Source organism: Sus scrofa, chromosome 8 (genome assembly GCF_054392235.1).
Source record: "Sus scrofa isolate SSC_HxYL_T2T_F1_AM1 chromosome 8, Sscrofa_HxYL_maternal_Yorkshire_Landrace_v2.0, whole genome shotgun sequence".
Classification (NCBI taxonomy): Eukaryota; Metazoa; Chordata; class Mammalia; order Artiodactyla; family Suidae; genus Sus; species Sus scrofa.
In genome coordinates, this window is record NC_139390.1 from 133,135,966 (window position 1) to 133,156,000 (window position 20,035).

A 20,035-nucleotide genomic window follows, 5' to 3' on the forward strand; every position below is an offset into this window, starting at 1 on the left:
ACCATGTGGTACAAAGGAGGGCAAATTCCTGGAACCCACACAAGACTTACTAAGTTAGGATCTCTGGAAGGGCAGCTGGGAATCTAAACTTTACACAACCACCTCAATTCTTATTTGCATAGCAAAACATGCAAACACTTTATTTTTTCAGGAAATAATTTGTATCAATACAGGAGATCAAGAATTAGTTATTTTCACAGATAGAAACAGATTGATACCACAAAAGCAATAATTTGTAAAAGATCACTGAGTTTATTAAGGATTAAAGGGAAATGAAAAATGAAGTGCCCAGATTTTAAACCTTTACTCACTAATTATATCTTACTAAACCTATGCAGCATTTCCACAGAATTCCTCCAGACAGAGCTCCTTCAGTTCTAAAGCCAAGAATAAAGGGATCTAATTGTAACTGAATATTCATCATCTATTCCCCTGATTCTTCTGCTTCAGGCAAAGAGCCACCTAGAAGAGGGAGGGAAGCTATTAATTCCAAATACCTTTAGCTTCCCACTATTGCCTCCTTGCAAAGATGCTGAGCTACCTGATTATGTCATTGCTGTATTCCTGTTTGAAACATTTTCATTAATGTATTCCTGTTTGTAGCATTTTCATTTTAGTCTCTCAAAAAGTGGCATAAACAAATTCCAGTGCATTAGGAGAAATATTAAACTGCAACAACTTAACAGAAAAATGTAAATCACAGCTACCTAAGAATTTTTATAGACTACAAATCTAATTCCCATTTATAAAGTGGATGCCAGCAATTTATGTTTGAAATAATATATCCTTTTAAATTTTGTGCCTTTAATTTAGCTTCTCTTGCAAGTGTTCATAGCACTTTAATTCCATCACATTACTCAAAGATATATGTTTCCCTAGGATATTTTAAAACTGTAAAATCTCATGTAGGGCTTCAAATGGATTCAAATGATAGGAGATTACTTTCTTGAGTCCCAGATTTAGCCATAATCCCATTAACAACTGGTAACAAAAAATTTTATTTTGTTTCAGAATTGTGCATTTGTGGTGTGTATGCTTGTGCCTGTGTACCTTGCTATGATCAACATTCTATTCTAAGAGACTTGAAACCTTTTAATCTTGTTTGATATTCCAAAAGTCTTTCTAATTCTGCTTTAGCTCCTTTTCTGTTTTGTTTGTGGATACAGTAGGAGAAAGATGAAGTTTCTTTATTTTTCTACAGCATCAAGTACTCTCAAAACACACATTATGAAATAAGAACCAAAGTCTAAACATAACAACACCAAGTTATGTTTACGAAATTTGTAAATCAAACTAAGAAACCTCATTAAAATGATTGAAAGCACCAAAAAGCAACTCTTCAAGCATGCATCAGGAAATGCTAGAATTACACATGCTTGCTTGAAAGGCTCACATTTGACTGCCACAGCTCTCCTAGACATATCAGTTGATATGCAGGGTGCCTGTGAGCATAAAGCCATTGAGTTAATCAGTAGGAAAGGAAAGAATAACAATATAATGCTCTATTTCTATTGTCAGTACTGGTAACTGCAGAACTCATACCAAACCTAGTCCATGTGGCTTTTAAAAAAATCCACAGTACTTTAAAAAAGATGGTGACAGAAGTGACAGAACTTTGGGAGTAAAGTTTAGGTTCATAACTGTAAAGAGAAAAAAAAGCAGGGGAGAAAAGCTTCTTCCACACAAATTTCAACCTCTCGCAAGCATTTCATCTGGATTACAAAATACAGATAAAGGAGAATGATGTTAATTTATCCCCTAAAAATAAAACGTTTGGGGATAAAGTTTTATGTCTAATAGTATGTGGGCTTTCATGTCATTTCCTCCATGTTCAAATATAACTTTTAAAGTTATCTTTCCAAGGTTACATGTAGTGAGCAAAAATGCAAATGGGAAATTTGCTCAGCCCCTTTATTTCAAATTATAGCACATACTGAGAGAAAACATTTCAATTTAATATTCATTAGTCAAATGAATTGCTAACATTCATCTTGATGTGCATTCATGTTTAGGATTGTCTGATTTGCTAAAGCTCATGATAGGTACAGTGCAGAGAACCTGCATCCATATTGCAAAGCCAGAATAAATTACGTCAAGTGTGGACTATTATCATAAAAAGGATGTTCCAGACTTGCAAAAACACACATTACCTCCATCTGGTAAATGGTAACTACTAAAATATTTATAAATATCACATCGTAATTCACATGTCACACATGGTAGTGCTATTCAATTTTCATGTCTCCCAATTAAAAGCTATTATGTATGATAAAACACACAGTCCCGCATTTGTGTATCTAACAGAAAAATAAATCATTTCCTTAATATCTCCACAGGGATTACTTTCTCAACCTGCTGTGCAAATAATGTAAATATAATATTGAAGGAGGTAAAATACCATGGCTTACTGAAGTTTACTTGTGTTTATTTTCAATAACATAATAGAACAAATTGTTTCTAGACGAGTTTAGGTTCATAACTGCTGAACTCTATTTTTCTCTGAAGAATTCTTTCAACTGAATGGTTGGATGCTGTGGAACATTTAGATATCTTTTTTAGGAATAAAGTGTACAGTAAAGCAATATACATAACAGAAGCCCTTTCCCATAAACCACTTGAGTAACACCTCTAATTCATTAATGTGACTCAAACCTATATCACACATTGTTTAATCAAAACTACTGGATTGTAGTTTATTTACAATGGAGATGCATTTCAGTACAGTGACATAGGTGATGCGAATAACTAGATGTCAGCCGAAATCCCACTACTTTCATAAAATAGAGCAGGCGAAGGCAAAGTCGCGGTATGTTGGTATACCAGACACCAGAAGTAATTCTTAAATTACCTTCTGATTACAAAAGAGGTGTTGAGATATACAGAAGTTCAGATAACAAATTTAAAATGCTATTAAAAATGTTCCTGAAGGATAAAGATACAGGTGAAACTGGGAAAGACTCTGACACTTAGAGTAGACTTTCCTAAAGTCTTTGAAGGCAGTTTGTCTTCCACTGCAAAGTTTCCTCAAGCAAACCTCCTTTGAAGATTTTCTTTTGAAGATGATTTGTGTTTCACTATTCCAAAGATTCCTCTTCTAGTCCCCCATATATTATATTACTACATCATATTTTTCTTTTTTTTACAGTGGGATTATACTATACCACTTTCTGCACCACATGAACAATTCAACTAAGTCATTTAAGTGCCATTTTATGGTTCATTTAAAATTGTTTTTGTCTGTTATATACATTCTTAATCATGTTCATGAGATTCCTCTTTCTCAACCTGCAAACGCGCTCTAATATCTCCTATATTAAAATCCTTTTCTTTGATACTTCTGCCTTTTTAAACTTTCTTAAAATAGAAGTGAACATAAAAGTTCTTTGTAGGAGTCCCCGTCATGGCACAGTGGTTAATGAATCCAACTAGGAACCATGAGGTTGCGGGTGCGATCCCTGCCCTTGCTCAGTGGGTTAAGGACCCGGCGTTGCCCTGAGCTGTGGTGTAGGTTGCAGACGCAGATCGGGTCCCGCGTTGCTGTGGCTGTGGTGTAGGTCAGCAGCTACAGCTCCGATTTGACCCCAGCCTGGGAACCTCCATATGCCGTAGGAGCGGCCCAAGAAATAGCAAAAAGACAAAAAAAAAAAAGTTCTTTGTAAATTGTAAGGCATTATGGAAATACTTGTTCCCCTTTGTTGTTAGTGCTTATTCATTTGTTTATTTATTGAGTAGCTACTACTTGTCATATCCTATTCCAGCAGCTCTCAAATCTATTGTGAGGATCTCTCACATTCCTTGTACACACTCAGAGTCTTACAGGAAGTTAAAACTATTTTCATGATAATACTAAGATGATATTGGCCTTTTACATTCTCATTTTATCATGAAGTGACTGGTGGCTCTGATGGTTTATGGAAAGTGTGCTTATGTTATTTCTCCATTTTAACATTTTCTAAGCTTTAAATTTTCATATAGTAAAAATCACTAGCTGCAAACTACATCAACCAGAGGCAGCAAACATTCTCTGCAAAGGACAAGATAGTAAATAGTTTAGGCTTGGTAGGCCATATGGCATCTGTCACACTACTCAACTCTGCCATTACAGAGAGAAAACAGCCATCAACAACACAAAAATAAAAGTGCAGTTCAAATAATACTTGTTCACAAAAATAGGAGATGGGCTACATTTTGCCTCCAGGCCATGGTTTGCCAACTTCTTCCCCTTTTGGGTCCTTGCTATTTATTTGAGAATGTAAAGGGGTTCTGAGTCTAAGAATTTAAAAACACACTGTGGAACTCTCTTGAAATCAGATTAAACCAAGTGATGATATTCTTAAGGAGGTGTCTAAAGGGAAAGCTATACACGATGCAATGGAACACCTGTTGCATTGGCAACAAGTGAAGATGATATAAAGTGGGAAGAGGATATTCCATTCGATCAAGGAGTAGGGTCTGGATATTATCAAGAAATAATATCTATGTTTTCCAGTACACAATCAAAATGGGGAAAGCCATTTTGAGCTATAGAGTTCTCTTTTCTTTGCTATACACAAGTCAAAGCATAAAGTAATGTATAGAAAATTTTAATGTATTGTGATTTAAAGTAAAATAAAGCAAATTATTTGTCAAATCTTATCTGTTTTAGCTAAATTGTCTATTATTCTACCTGTTCATTTTTTTTTTTTTTAATTCGCAGGCTCTCGAGTAAAGTGTTTTTTTTTTTAATTTGCCTAAGTTATTTTTAAAGGAAGTAATTTTGTAGTCCACTATAAATTCTATTATGTTCTCTAATTTATTACCTGTCTCATAGTCAGAGATTCTTAAAAAAATTCATCTTCTACCAGTCTACCTTTCAGAAATACAAGGACATATTTCAAAGGTTTGTGCTTAAAAATATCCAATACAACACTGTTTGCAATCACACAAAGTAGACAAAGAAATGTCAATGCCTAATGAATGGAGGAATGATTAAATTATTAACAGAACAGCCGGTTTTACAGAAAAACATGCAGTCATTTCAAAAAGTGAGGCTGAGTAACAAGCTAATAAGAAAATTCTCCTCAAACTGTGCGAGAATATGTACACTCTATACCATTTCTTTTTTTTTCTTAAGATGTATATGTATGTATACATCTATGTATGCAGATATTAAGTAATGTGCTGGAAGGAAATTGTCATAGGCTTTCACCCAGTGATTCTCAAATTGTAGTTAGCCTCAGAGTTATTTGGAGGCTGGGGAAAGGGAAATGGTCCCATCTTAAAAAACTGCCTGATGGTTACTCTTGAAACCTGCCTTGTCAGTAGGATCTCATACAATTCAGATACGGAAAGCAGTGAGTAAAACTAACGTACAGTCACGTATGAGAAACAACACTCCAAGCACTACAGGCAGAATTTCCTGAACAAGCATTTCCTCCGTTCTAAATGAATATGTAGCTCCAAGCCTATCTCTCCAGGCATCTTCAGCTATCTCTGTTTATAATGCTTCCTACAAACGTGTTTATCATTTGCTAAAACAAAGAAAATAAAAGCAAAAACAAATAAATAGTACCTACCCAAACTTAAAAACTTTGGCACAACAAAGGAAATCATCAACGAAATGAAAATACAGCCTGCTGAATAGGAGAAAAGATTTGCAAATGACCAATAAAGGATTAATATCGAACATATATAAGCAGCTCATAAAATTCAACATCAAAAAAACAAACAACCAAATTAAAAAGTGGGCAGAAGAACTGAATAGACATTTTTTTTTCCAAAATGGAAATGCAGATGGGCCAGCAGGCACAAGAAAATGTGCTCGGCATCACTAAATCATCTGAGAAAGACAAATACTGTACAGTATTACTTAAATGTTTAATCTGAAAAAATACAACAAACTAATACATATAATGAAAAAGAAGCAAGATCAAAGGTATAGAGAACAAACTACTAGTTATCAATGGGGAAGGGAGGGAGGAGAGACAAAACAGGAGGACGGGAGTGAGAGGTATGAACCATTAGTTGCAAAAGAAGCTAGAAGGATATTTTGTACAACATGGGGAATGCACCCAATATTTTATAAAAAATATAAATGGAGTATAACCTATAAAATTATGAATCACCATATCATACACCTGTAACTTTTAAAACTGTAGCACAAACATACTTCACAGAAATGTGAATAAATAAGTAAATAAATAAAAGCACTGGTTTTCAATTTCAGGATGGTTGCTCCTGCAGAAGTTAGCATGTGCTGGTTTTTGCTTAACAGTGATTATCCTCCACCAGAAAGTTAACTGGAGTAAGATTCTAAGAGGCAAAATGCCCTACAGGAGCATGTTACCCTAGCTGTTAATAAGCTAAGCAATAAGCTGGTGCCTAAAACTTTTCCTTCTGACAACAACAATTTGAAAACAGGGCATCCCTATCAGTATGCAGTTAATAAAAAGACACACTACAAATCTGCCTTCAATTTGCCCTCAGTTTAGCTTAGGGAAAATCATGACAGTCTTTTAAAACTGGGAAATGTTTTATTCTTCATATAGAGCAGTTTATGTGATGATTAAAACCTGCATTAGTTAAATGGGGCATGTATAATTATTTATCAGAATAAAAAAATGCCAGGTAAAATACTCCATAGAATTAAAGAAAGATCATCAAGCAGATAAAAGCAAAAATCTTCCTGAGCTCTAGTGCTATAAATTGTAAATTTGCTTATTAGTGATATTGTCACTAATATGACTGGATGAAAGAACAAATGTTCATTCTTGATAGGCCCTCAGTGGAATTTATGGTTGAATCATATATATCAATACACCCCAGAGTCTTACATAACCTTAACTCTGATGTTTTATCAAAATCTGACTTGTAGTAAGCAATATTTATGCTTAATAAATACTTGAGTACTATGAGTTATTATGGATATCTCCTAGTGCTCTGAAAAGACTACTTTCATGGATATCAGTAGGCATTATGGAAGAAAAACAGTTTAAAAAACCAAATACGTTTAGAGGAGTCCAAGTTAACACTTAAAATATTAAATCAACTTTTTTGCTACAATTCTATTTCTCAGACCTGTGAATATGTTAATGATTATTTTAAAAATTGGAAAAAGCAAAGTATAAATTGTTTCACAAAGGTCTCATTACAAACATATTTTACCCCTGGATGGACCTTGATATTCCAAATTTTACACTTGACTTTTCACTGAATGTCTAAACATTCCTGTGAAACCACAAAATACCATGATTATCCAAAGCAACCTTGGGCAAAAAAGGGCAAAGCTGGAGGTATCAGATTCCCTGATTATAAACTATATTACAAAGCTGTAGTAACAAAGTAGGTATTGGCATAGAAACAGATACATGGATCAGTGGAAGAGAACAGAGAGCCCAGAAATAAACCCACACATGTATCACCAATTAATTTTTGGCAAAGGTGCCCAGAGTACACAACAGGGAAGGTGTAGTTTCATCAATAAATAGAGCTGAGGAATCTGGATAGCCACGTGCAAAAGAATGAAACTGACCCACTTATACCATGCACAAAGTTCACTCAAAATTTATTAAAGACCTGAACAAAAGAACTGAAACCATAAAGCTCTTAGAAGAAAACATAGGAATTAAACTCCTATATTGCTCTTGGTAATGACTTTTGGGAGTTAACACCAAAAGTAAAGGCAACAAAAGCAAAAAATAAACAAGAAGGCCTGCATCAAACTAAAAAGCTTCTGTATAGCAAAAGCAACTATCCACCTATCCACAAAATGAAAAGACAACCTATGTAATAAGAGAAAGTATTCACAAACCTATATCCTACAAGGGATTAATACAGATAAGAGATTATCCTTCAGGGAACTCAATACAACTCAATGGCGAAAACACAATCCAATTAAAAATAGGCAAATGCCCTTAATAGATATTTTTCCAAAGAAGACATACTACTGCCAACAGACAGATGAAAACATGCTCAACCTCACTAATCATCAGTGAAATGCAATCGAAACCACAATGAGGTATCATTTCACATTCGTTAAGCTATTATCAAAAAGACAAGAGACAACAAATACCGGTGAGGTAGTAAAGAAAAGAGGACTCGTACAGTTAGTGAAAATGTGAAAACTGATCCAGCCATTATGGAAAACAGTAGAGAAGTTCTTCAAAAGATTAAAAACAGAACTACTATATGATCCAGCAATCTCATGTATGGAATTTCTGGATCTAGATGCAGAGAATCAACATCACTCTATCAAAGAGATTTCTGTATTCCTATGTTCAACGCAGCATTATTCATGACAGCCAAGATATGGAAACAATCTGTCTGTTGACGGATGCATGGAAAATGATATGTATATGTACGCATATAAGGAATATTGTTCAAATTTTAAAAAGAACAACATTCGCAACAATATGAATGAACCCAGGGAACATTATGAAAAGAAAGACAAATACCTCACAAGATCACTTATATGGAATTTAAAAAAAGAAAAAGAAAATAAGTAGAATTCATAGAAACAGAAAGCAGAATGGTTGCCAGGGGCTTAAGGGATGGGAAAGAGTTGAGGAGAGGTGTGTAAAAAGGTACTAAAAACTTTCAGTTATAAGATGAATTAATTTTGAGGCTCTAGTGTATATATATATATAGCATGGTCACTACAGTTGGTAATACTGTATTGCATTATTAAATTTTGCTAAGAAAGTAGGTCTTAATTGTTCTCACCAAAAAGTTTTAAAAAAAGAAGAAACAGAGTAGTGAGGTGATGAATGTGAATGTGTTAACCTGACTTTGGGAATTCTTTCACAATGTATATGTATATCAAATCATCACATTGTACAATTTAAATATATTGCATTTTTATTTGTGAATTATACGTCAATAAATCTGGAAAGAAAGATTAAGAACTATGAGTAGTTAGCCTGTATTGCTGAGGTCCCTCTTAGGACTGCTCTTGCTCTACTGAATTATCTTTATGTCTCTGGCTTGCATCGACACATGCTTTAAGAGACTGCTGTTGGATATCCCTTATTAAATTTATCCTAGGGATTTTGCTAAGATAACATCCATTGCATCTTCCAATGTCATTTTTAAATCAGTAGAGATTTCTCTTTGATCTAACTAATTTGGCTTGCTTCTTCAAATAGACTTTATGAACATTATAACTGCTCAAGTTTTCACTGCTCTGTCCATATGGATTCTAGAAGAAAAAGGGCAGCCAACTTTTAGGAATAAGTAGAATTAATTTTTGTATACAAAGCTTTCCTTTATTTAAAAAAATTAAGCCTTTTTTATAATTTTTTGTTTGTTTGTTTGTCTTTTTGCCATTTCTTGGGCCACTCCCATGGCATATGGAGGTTCCCAGGCTAGGGGTCTAATTGGAGCTATAGCTGCCAGCCTACGCCAGAGCCACAGCAACGCTGGATCCAAGCCGCGCCTGCAACCTACACCACAGCTCACGCCAATGCCAGATCCTTAACCCACTGAGTCCAGGGATCAAACCCAAAACCTCATGGTTCCTAGTTGGATTTGTTGCCGCTCTGCCACAACAGGAACTCCTAATCCTTTTTTAATGCATACAATATAGATGGTTAATCACCACAATTCATATTTATTGCATTCTTATATAGACCATTGTCCAATGCTATTTTATGCACTGTATCATTAATTGTGACAGCAGTGTTAAAATGTAAGAGACAGTTGTCATGTTCATTTTACAGAGACAGAAAAGGAGGTTTGTGCACGTTAACTTGCTCAAGGTCATAAAGCTACTAAATAGTGAAGCCAGCCTTTGAACCCAAGTTTTCCTGACTTTAGAATCAAAGTGCTTAACTCTGTCCTGGAGCTGGACCTTCTAGTACTTAGTCTGGCTTTTTTCTTGAGTTGTGCATTACCCTCTCAGTCCCACTCTCACTTTGTATCTCAGACCAGGCATTAGTAATAAGAGAACATCCCTTGGTTTTCTGGGAAGCACACCTACTCCCATCCTCTGAAAAGTCATTCACAATCCTTAGGTTCATTGAGTAAATTTCTATAGCTTTTTTTTTACAATGATGTAAAGCAGCAGACATATAATGGTGACATTCATTTTATGTGCTCTGTTTTTTCCATTATATGACAGGCAAGTTAAATTTTAGTGTGGGCAAAAGTCCTAAAATCTTCTTATACACTGACAGGACTTTAAAGCTGGCTCTCTCTTTTCCCTACCCCTCCTCTTTCTCAATATCTCAACGAATGAGTTCAAATGTCAGGCAATACAGCATTGGAACTCATGTCCTCTCGCTGACACTAGGAGATAATGACAACTTAATCATTCATTCTATCTCCTCCTGAGAAAGACAGAGACTGTCTCAAATGGTCCCCTGAAAGAAGGGTCAGATGATTGCTGTATGATATGCTCTGTAACTGCACAATGAGCTGTTGCAATCCATACTACTTTAAACGGAATAACCTTGTTCTCTCTTTAAAGTAAAAGAGATTGTAGATCTAGGAAGAAGAAAGATTTTTACTCTATTTTAAATGAGTGTAACAAAACCATAAAATTATTATTATTATTATTAATTTTTTTTGGTCTTTTTAGCTATTTCTTGGGCCACTCCCACGGCACATGGAGGTTCCCAGGCTAGGGGTCCAATCGGAGCTGTAGCCACCGGCCTACGCCAGAGCCACAGCAACGCGAGATCCGAGCCGCGTTTGCAACCTACACCACAGCTCAGGGCAAAGCCGGATCGTTAACCCACTGAGCAGGGGCAGGGATCGAACCCCCAACCTCATGGTTCCTAGTCGGATTCGTTAACCACTGCGCCACGACGGGAACTCCAAAACCACAAAATTATAAACAATACAACTCAAAAGAAAATCTATGAAGGATCTCTTAGTAATTCAGCAGAAAGTACCTCCCAGGGTCTGCCCATAACAGGTCTGTGCTGCAAACATGTACTTAACTTATGGCTGATACAATATATTTATAAATGAGAAAGAAAAAATTATGTTTTAATAAATAAAGTGTGGTTATTAACACTAAAATTTTAGACTTTATTCATTCTAATGTTATCAAAAAGTATGTTAAATAAGAGGAATTTTGATGCAAAAATATCTGGAAGATAGTGAATACTTTGGACTATAAAACTATTGCCTTTGGAATGGATAAGCAATGAGATCCCGCTGTATAGCACTGGGAACTATTTCTAGTCACTTATGATGGAGCATGATATTGTAAGAAAAAGAATGTATATATGCATGTGTGACCGGGTCACCTTGTTGTACAGAACAAAATCTATAGAACACTGTAAACCAGCTATGATGGAAAAAATAAAAATTATTAAAAAAAATAAATAAAAGAGTGATATACTGATTGATAAAAACCATATAGATTACAGATTGTAAAACGTAGGCTTGTCTCTGTTCGGTTTATTAAAAATACAAAAATATTTTAAAATAGGATTTAAAAAATAGAGTTTTAGAACTAGACAAACAAATGTAAATCCCTGTTTTCCTACTTATTCAATGATCTTGGAAAAGCAGCTTACCTTTCTTAGACTCAGTTTTCTGTTCTTAGAAGGAATTAGATGCTATCATGTTCATTACATTAGAAAATATGATTTGCTCTACAGTAGAAAATTGACAGAACGCTGCAATCCAACTATAACACAAAAAATAACAATCATTAAAAAAATTTTAAAAATTAAAAAAAAGAAAATATGGAAGTGTTATCAGAATCCCAAGCTTACTGTAGGTGCTCATTCAGGCTTAATTTTGTTTTCCCTTTTAGTACTCTTCCTTATTTCAACATGTACTGAAGTAGAGCACAGAAATAGGCTATCAATTCTTGGAAAATAATGTTTGTTGATGTTGTTTACCTATTACCAAAAACAAACAGGAGAGAAAAAAATATATAAAACTTCATTAATTAGGAGTTAACTGGGGTGAGAAGGTTATCATCCTTAATTAGTTAAAAGTCTGAAATGTAGGATAAACAAATGTAAACAAATGTGATTTCTTTCCCTTCAGGGCCATAAGAAACACAAACTAGTTATTAAACAAATGATAAGTAACAGTTCTGACATCTCTACTTTAATGAACAGATAAGAGACACATAATTAGCATATTCTGTACAAATGCCCCATTAGGATACTTAAGTCAAGTGTGTTTTCTTAAATAAGCTAACATTTTGTTTAGATGTCCTCTTCCAACTCAAGTGAAGCTACTAATTTAGTTAGCTAATTCTACTGAGGATAATTTTATCTATCTACTAGCTAGCTATCTGCAAATATAGTCCACAGAGTTCTGTAGTAAAATCATTTTACGCATTCTGAATAAAATTAATGCAAAATTCATAAAATCTGGCTATCAGTGAGCACACCTATGTCTCAGAGGAAACAAAACTTCCTGGAGCTGGATTCTAGAAGAATTTCTCACTTTATGTAGGCAACAGTTCTATATACACAGCATAGTCTTACAATGCTGTCAGAGGAACTTCTGAGCAGCTGATTGAACTTGCGTAGGTTATCTTTCCTTCCAATCCCAAACATAGGTATCGCAGAATTAAAGAGGATGTGGAAAAATCTGAAGAGCCCTATTTTGATTTTAGCAGTTCAAATATAGTAAGTGCGGGGTTTCATTTAGGTTTTGGTTCTTGACAGACATTACCAAGGGGATGAAGGGGATGAGGGGATGAAGTTTCCTAGGGCACTTAGTTGAAGATTCAGTTTAAGTAAGTTCTCATGAAGTTCAGAAATCTGAACATTTGAGAGGAACTTCTAAATATTTGTTAATCTGATAAATGAAATATTTCTAAACATTGTTATCACTCAAAGTTTGCTGTCAAATATGGCTACTTAGATATAGGTCCATACTGAATACATGACTTGATGGAATATTTCTAAAAGTTTTACATGGAGTAGAAATTGTCAGCAATATACAAAACACTATGTTAAAGTGTTCTGAAATGAGAATAAAATTTATTTTAATTAAAAATTAAAACGTTTAGGAATTCCCGTCATGGCGCAGTGGTTAACGAATCTGACTAGGAACCATGAGGTTGCGGGTTCGATCCCTGGCCTTGCTCAGTGGGTTAAGGATCTGGTGTTGCCATGAGCTGTGGTGTGGGTCGCAGACGTGGCTCGGATCCCACATTGCTGTGGCTCTGGTGTAGGCCGGCGGCTATGACTCCAATTAGACCCCTAGCCTGGGAACCTCCACATGCCGCAGGAGAGGCCAAGAAAAGGCAAAAAAAAAAGAAAAGAAAAAATTAAAATGTTTATTCCATCCATTCATACATCAATCCATTCATTTTTTCCCCCTCATTGGGCACCTACATTGTTTTGCATCCCCTAAAGGGCATCAGACACAAAGCTAAAATGAGGGTCAGTGAATTTAAAAAGCGAAAGGTTCCTTTTCAGAAATTTATGTTAATAACAGGATTATTCTTTCCAGATATAAACTTCTTGCCATGAGGCAGCAACCAAGATGAGAAACTTCTAGCAGAAAAGAGTCTCAGGTACTAGATAATGCCTGGCCAAAGAAGTACTAGAAACAAACATGCAAAATCTAGAAAAGAAAATCACAGTTATTTCACAAAAATGGCTTAAGCATACTTGCATAATAAAGATAATCATGTATTCCGCACAAGAGAATATGTTTTAATAAATTTCACCAAATTTGAGGAGTTAGTAGTAGTGTATGAATTCTATTTAAAAAGGAAGATTATTTGATGCCAAGAAGGAAAAACTGTCTCCATTCTATGTCTTCCTTAGTCTGTACTTTATACTCCTAAAATTCCTGTTCACACAGCCTATCCCTGTTATCTAGCTCAGACCTTTCAAAGATGTTTCTCTTTATCTCATTTTCCATCAATTAACAACACCTACAAGTTCTTCTTGTCAATATTACACGTAATACTAGTTATTATCCACCATCATCAACGCAGCCCCTGTTCTTACTATCACTAGTGTGCACTTTCACTTTTATTGTCAATGTGAGCAAGAATCACTGTTCTGTCCCTGGAGTCATCAGAAAGTATAGCCTGTCAAGCAGTGAGGTGGACAATGCCTGATCCTAGAAACACAGTCACATACCTTTTCTGTAATATATCTGTAGGCCAAGGATTTGCTATTGATATATGCTGGAAGGTAAATAAATAAAATGCTTAGAAGGAATATCAGAGTTTATCAGGCTCATATCCTTTACTAAAGAGTAAATGTATCTTATTCATATGATAGCCATACTGAAATCAATCATAATTCTAGCAAGATGCAAGATGTTTATTGTACTATGAACCATTCTACCAAATGGTTGGGTGATTGCTTCTCGTAACTATAAGCTATGGATTTGGTGGAAAAAGGTCAGACAGACCTGTCTTCTCAATCTATGTTCCAATCTTTTTATGTGTGATTGTGGATAGCCAATTTTGCTTCTTAGAACCATCAGTCAAGCCTGTGCTATGATCTAGTCACTGCTAGGGATTGGCATAAAAGAGTAAACATTTGTGCTCTCAAAAAATTTATATTCTTCAGTCATACATTGTTGTTTCAAGTATCATTAGAAAATCTATGAAATATTCATAGTTCCTAATTTTAATCATTGTGTGCCAATTAGCGATAGAGAACTTCTTTTCTTCTCCTCATATTTGTTTCTGCTAACATGCTTTATCTTAGAGTTCAAAATTACATGATTCATAAAGGGTAAAGGGAAATTTATTCAACCTGCTCTAAGATATTTTTCCATCTAATCCTTACCTTTCTCAGTATTTCCTTTTACAGACTCTGCATTAGTGAAACTGTTCCATTCCGTGACTATATTTTTGTAACTTGTTATGCATTAACATCTTCCTGCTTTATAATTATCAAGGTTCTTCTCTTAGTTTTCAACATATCCTGTGAGAATATATTTCAAATCCTACAACTTACCTATCATTAATGTTTCATTGACTTCAGAATTCTCATAGAAATCAAGGCCTCTTCATCTTTCTTAGTCTAGGTTATATTTAGTCATATTTTTAATTCATTGTGTTTTTCAGTAAATTCAGTAAATTTATTCTTCAGTGTAACAGAACTGTATTTCATAAGGTTCTGATGTCTTGATCACTTTTGGTAAATGACTTAGGTAAAAAGTATGGTAGGAAAAATCTGTTTCCTACCCACGTGTGAGTTGGAGTCACAGCTTTGCCACTTACTATCTGTATGGCCTTTAAGTAGTTGCTTAAATGTTTTAATCCTCAGGATCATCATCTATAAAATGACAGAATTATCACATTGTTGGCAGATTTAGAGAAAATAAACATGAAATTTATAACTCTTAATACACTGTGGTTTATATTAGCAAGGTTTATACTGATAATGAGACAAAATATCTTCCCTTTCTTTGAAATATGCCCTCTTGATTGTACACTGGCCTTGAATATACCTGGGGACATATATCTGATCTCTTGAACACTCAGAAACAAATTCCTAACTGGCTGTCTTTCTTTGGAATCATTTCTGCTATCCTTTAGTAAGTTCAGTGCATCTCAAAACATTTTCTAAGAAATGATACTCTAGAGAGATTATATAGAAAAAAAGAATTCATAAAAATACAATCCTGTAAACTGTTGCTTGAAGTTTATACCCTTTAAAAATTTACATTGCAAAAAAAAATTAAAAAGATAAAGATTAACATTGCACATCAAGTTATTAAAGTCCCTGAAAAGTCCTGCAACACAGAACCAATTTAACTTGTTTAATCTCATACTTTCAAAATCTAAAACTGGCCATGTAACACTAACTTACACAAACACATGAGAATACCCATGGGAATGGCCTTACCTAGAACCCAAAATTTTAAGAAATTCAGTCTTAGTTCAAATAACTACCTAATATTGCTTGGATGAGAGACATACGGCATCAAGTCATTATTAACTATTATCTGATAATTGAAATCATTAATAACATTTATTTATGGAAGAATAAATAAAAAGATAAACACATGCAACTAGGAGACAGCAACGAAATTTCTTTTCTTTTCTTTTTTTTTTTTTTTTGTCTTTTTGCCTTTTCTTGGGCTGCTCCCGAGGCATATGCAGGTTCCCCAGGGTAGGGGTCCAATCAGAGCTGTAGCCACCAGCCTACGCCAGAGCAACAACAACAGGGGACCCGAGCCATGTCTGTGACCTACACCACAGCTCACGGCAACGCTGGATCCTTAACCCACTGAGCAAGGCCAGATCACCTGCAACCTCATGGTTCCTAGTCAGATTTGTCAACTACTGAGCCATGACGGGAACTCCCAAATTTCTTAATTTTATAAGTTTTTTTTCTATTGGTATTATTACATTGTGAGCTTTCCATTTTGTTTTATTTATATACAATGTTAATGACACTTTCTTAATTTACATATAGTTTATGTTGGATCTAAGCGGCAATAAATCAGGAAAGTGTCATTCTAAGTTTAGATTTTTCTCTGTTTCTAGCTTAAATCACTTTCAACTTCCCTAGCAATGAAATATAAGGGATGAGGAGAAAATATTTAAGTAGTTGTTCATGTCATGAACCACTATCCACTTGAGGACCTTCCTATGAAAATGGAAAAGGAAAGCATGGCCTTTTTGTTTTGTTATGTTTGAGGAAGAATTACTCAAAATAGCTTTTAGGATGTTTGGGGGTTTTGTGTGTAGGGAGGAAACCCAATACATTTTGAAAGGTAATCACAGTAGCTCTTGGTTTTTTTGGTATCAAATTAATGATGTTTCTAGAATTAAAAAAATATTTTAAAGTTCAGTTCAGATATCTATAGGGTGTTAAATAAGTTAAATCAAGCTCAATCACATAGTAATAACGTCTAATTGAAATCTTTAAAGCTTTTTGAGAAATTGAAAAATACTAAAACTTTTATGTACATAAAATCCTTAATTGTCAATGGAAACGTTTTATCATTTTACCTTTCCCTTTTGTTAAGGAAATTGGGCATTACAAATAAAGTTGTTGACCTGTTTATTCCCTCCTCTAAATCTCATTCTCTCATTGCCGGAGGTACTTTTTGTCTAAATTTAGCGTAGTTCTTACTGTCACATTTTGTTCTATATGGTTCTGTACTGGAATTCTTTACAAGGAATATCTAATTGCTTTAGAAATTAAGAAAATAAATTTTTAAAAAATTGGTTTAAATTTCTTTAGATAAGACACTTTAATACAACAATTCAAAAATACCTATGTTTAAAGCATATACTTTCAAATTGGCCATACATACATGTGCATTTAAACTTACCTGTCAATTTCTTTATCATGTGTTAAGTCAAACTCAGAATACTTTACGCATACTTCCACAAATAATAGCTGACTGTAACTAGCTGTTTTATCCTTAATGTATACATAAGAGAACTTAATTTAGTATTGCATCTAAGTTATCCTGTTAATTTGAAATTTTTAAATGCCTAAACCGATATTAGATTAACGAGAGACGTTTTGTACAGTTTATAATAAAATTACTAATTACAGTGCGAAACTTTTAATGAATATCACTTTCAGTAAAATTTGAATCCAAATTGAAGGGAGTGTTGAAATATTTGAATATACACCACCATTTCCCAAAACATCAACTACAGTGCAAAGGATGCATTCTATACATAACTGAGGACATTTACCTACTGAAAGGAAAGCAGGGCTGACATCACACCACCCACTGGTTCCAGAATATTTGCAAGGATTCTGACACTCCCTTAAGCCAAAGGTTTTCTTTCTATAACTTTCTTTGCAGCCAGGACTACTTATGTCTTATGTAGGAAGACCAGACATTGCATAGTGTATTTCCTTACTCTATTTCTGTTTGCTGGCATCAATGTCTTGTACTATCTGGTCTTCGGCTGAGTCAGCACTGTTTGATGCTTTGAGAATTGTTCAGTTTCTATTATCGTAACTGTTTCTCTGACTTTCAGCTTAGACCTGTAAAGAAGTAGTGATCCCTCAAAGGTCTCTGAGCTATTCACTCCAAGTTCATAGGGTTGCCCACATACCTGGGCCAAAATATTAATTCTTATCTTCTGGACTTTCAACATGTTCTAAATAAGTGTGTATGTTATAAAAGAAGCATTAGATTAGGAGTAAGAAGGAAAGTGTTGTTTAGCCACCTCCCTACAAACTATTAAACCACATACCGGTTCTTCATTCCTTTCTTGGGGCTTCTGAGAATCAAATGATAACTGAATGGGAAAGTGTCTTAATATGTAAAACAGGTAAACTTTCACTGTTGTTTTTTGCTTCTAGATTATGTAAGACTAGTAATGTCTAAAAAACAAAACAAAAAAGAGGTGGTAAATGGCATTAGGCAACAGCTAGTTAAGACATCTAAAATTCCATTCATCAGAAAAATAACTGATGCTTAGTAAAACAAGGTACACAATATTTCTCATTATTCGTACATTATCAAGACCAGACACTCTTTTATCTTTTTTCATCATTATGAGATAATGAGAATTTATAAGCTTATGCCAATTAAAACTGTGTGTAATTAATACCTAAGATTACTTACTGCAAAGAATATGTAAATAGGAAAATTTTAAAAATCATAAGCATCTGAGTAAAAATATATCTCTAATCCAATTTGTTTCTGTCATCTACACTCATGATAATCCGCTTCAGTACTTAGATATTTCCCAACATAATCTTAGTATCATTTTTCAAATTTATTTGCTATTTATTTATAAATAGTAGGAATTGCCATCAATTAAACCTATTCCATATGTTAAGCAGTTTATATATTTTAGTTTATTCCTATCTTATGGGCGAATAAATGTAGACTTGAGTAATTAGCCTATGGTGACAGAGTTATTATTAAGTAAGGCAGCTAGGATTCTTTACTGTAGACCTGATTCTAATAGTCATGTTTTTATTTATTTATTTGTTTGTTTATTTGTCTTTTTGCCTTTTCTAGGGCTGCTCCGCCAGCATATGGAGGTTCCCAGGGTAGGGGTCTAATCGGAGCTGTAGCCACTGGCCTACGTCAGAGCCACAGTAACATAGGATCGGAGCCATGTCTGCGACCTATACCACAGCTCACAGCAACGCCGGATCCTTAACCCACTGAGCAAGGCCAGGGATCGAACCCACAACCTCATAGTTCCTAGTCGGATTCACTAACCACTGCTTCACGACGGGAACTCCTAATAGTCATGTTTTTAAATACTCTTCTCTGTACACATGTTCTTCACTTCAGTGTAGTGTTCTCAGTATTGGATGAATATGAGAATCACCCAGGAATTTAACCTTTTGATTATATGTCTCTGATCCCAGAGACCATGATTTGATTTGTCTGTGATGGAAGATTATGGTTCAATCTGAGCATAAATTTTAAAACCTCCCCAGGTGATTCTAATGCACAAACAACACTGAGAATCTCAGATTTGACCAAAATTGTCTGTTTTGTAGTTCATTGTCAGAATATGCAATATGGTTTCTTACCCTCAGAACCTGTGCTCATACTGAAAGATGGAGTTGCCTGGTTGAAAAAACAAAGGCTTTGGTGTAAGACAGAAATAAATGGTTTTGAATTACCAACCTATCACAATGATTAGCTACAAATAGTGAACATGAGACTTTTGCAGCATAAATTTCTTCATTAAAAAAGGAAAATGTACCTTGTAGAATTACTATGAAGGGTATTATAAAGCATATAAAATCACAGACATGAAATATACGTGTTGTAGCTTCAAAGACATTTATGTAAAGAACATGCTTCAAACTGCAAATGTACTGTAAAACGAGAGCTTCTAGAGGAAAAACAAATTCACTGCGTTCACACATCTTATATAAACTTCACACGAGCCTCACTCAGCCAAGAGAGACGGAAAGAGTGAAAGGCCAGTTCCGAGGAGGCTCTTTGATTCTGGGTGGGGAGAGGGAATCCAACGGGCTAGCCTCTCATCAGGTTAATGTGAGAAATGTTCCCCTGACTTCTGTATATACTTGCTACTCGCCTACATCCTGAAAGATAAATAAACAGCTAATAAGTCAGAGCAAGATCATATGTAAGCAATACATCAAATCTGATGATTCGCTATTCATTTAGACTAGACTAAATGGCTCTTATTATG

At 34.7% G+C, this 20,035-nt stretch overlaps 1 protein-coding gene and 1 long non-coding RNA gene across 8 annotated transcripts in view; both read right to left on the minus strand.

Annotated features, from left to right (window-relative positions):
* Window positions 1–20,035, minus strand: part of GRID2 (glutamate ionotropic receptor delta type subunit 2) — a 1,344,144-nt gene that overhangs the window by 886,227 nt on the left and 437,882 nt on the right. The gene's annotated exons all lie outside the window — the stretch shown is intronic.
* On the minus strand, window positions 11,501–18,230 carry LOC146401062 (uncharacterized). The gene is made up of 3 exons (XR_014813374.1): window positions 18,101–18,230; window positions 11,706–11,834; window positions 11,501–11,617 (listed from the first exon to the last, which is right to left on the minus strand). It is a non-coding gene; the product is annotated as an uncharacterized LOC146401062 (long non-coding RNA).